At 38.9% G+C, this 1,593-nt stretch overlaps 1 pseudogene; it reads left to right on the forward strand.

Annotated features, from left to right (window-relative positions):
- The window catches only part of LOC103581174, a 5,637-nt pseudogene extending 4,367 nt beyond the window's left edge, over positions 1–1,270 (forward strand).
- Positions 1,271–1,593: the final 323 nt, after the last annotated feature.

Raw genomic sequence — 1,593 nt, forward strand, 5'->3', positions numbered from 1 at the left:
CAGGAATGGAACAGGAGTCCTTATTCTCTCACCTTTTTAGAGAACTGGCCATGCAGACTTTTGGTGTTCTTAAGGAGCTAATGACTCATCATGTTCACACATATGGGTTGATTAATGGGCAGCAGTAACAGATCTGCTGAAGCACAGAAACTTGGTAATGGGATCAACATCACGGTGGCTGCACCAGGCCATCTCCTGGACCATCTGCAGAGTACCCCTGGGTTTAGGTATAAAAACTGACAGTGTCTGGTTATTGATGAGGCTGATCATATTTTGGATGTTGGGTTTGAACAGGAATTAAAGCAAGTTATTAAACTTCTGCCAGTATGTAGACAGACCATGTTTTTTTCTGCTACACAAACTCGAAAAGTTGAAGATCTGGCAAGGATTTCTCTGAAAAAGGGGCCATTGTATGTTGGGGTTGATGGGACAAAGCTAATGCAACAGTAGATGGCCTTAAGCAGGGATATGTTGTTTGTCCCTCTGAAAGGAGATTCTTCTGCTCTTTACATTCCTTAAGAAGAACTGAAAGAAGAAACTGATGGTCTTTTTTTCATCTTGAAAGTATGTGAAATACCATTACAAGTTGCTGAACACATTGATTTGCCTGTCTTGGCCATTCATAGAAGGCAGAAGTAAAATAAGCGTACAACCACATTCTTCCAATTCTGCAATGCAGATACAGGGATATTGTTGTGTATGGACATGGCAGCAAGAGGACTGGATATTCCTGAAGTCAACTGGATTGTTCAATATGACCCTCCAAATGACCCTAAGGAATATATTCATCGTGTGGGGAGAACGGCCAGAGGCCTGAGTGGAAGAGGGCATGCCTTGCTCATTTTGTGCCCAGAACAGTTGGGTTTCCTTCGTTACTTGAAGCAATCCAAGGTTCCATTAAATGAATCTGACTTTTCCTGGTCTAAAATTTCTGATATTCAATCTCAGCTTGAAAAATTGATTGAAAAGAACTACTTTCTTCATAAGTTAGCACATGAAGCATATAAGTCGTACAGACAAGTATATGATTCCCATTCTCTGAAGCAGATCTTTAGTGTCAATAAGTTAAATTTGCCTAAAGTTGTTCTGTCATTTGGTTTCAAGGTGCCACCTTTAGTTGATCTGAACATGAACAGCAATGAAGGCAAACGTAAAAAGAGAAGAGGAGGCAGTGGATTTGGCTACCAGAAAACCAAAAAAGTTGAGAACTCTAAAATCTTTAAAAAACATTAGTAAGAAATCATCTTACAGGAGGCAGTTCTCTCACTGAAATCATACACTTTCATCTTGGATAACTTTGCCCCAAAGTGGGTTTCTTTTCCCTAGTTCTAACAAAGGAATTTTTGTAGCCTTGGTAATTTGGACTGATCTAACAAGAGTATAAATTGACTTGGATTGCAAGCACTGAGCACTGTTATTTCCAGCAAGTCTTATTTGGGGAATATAAAACAGACTAGTATTCCTTGGTTACCTAAGGACAAAGCAAGGAATCATATGTGTCTTTGTTGTGATGATACAATATTTTAATTTTAAATATTCTTCCCCCCTCCCCCTCCCAAATTTTGTTATTGTCTTAATATAATTGTTTTTTTT

This window comes from Galeopterus variegatus, unplaced genomic scaffold, assembly GCF_000696425.1.
Source record: "Galeopterus variegatus unplaced genomic scaffold, G_variegatus-3.0.2 Scaffold12498, whole genome shotgun sequence".
NCBI classification, from domain to species: domain Eukaryota; kingdom Metazoa; phylum Chordata; class Mammalia; order Dermoptera; family Cynocephalidae; genus Galeopterus; species Galeopterus variegatus.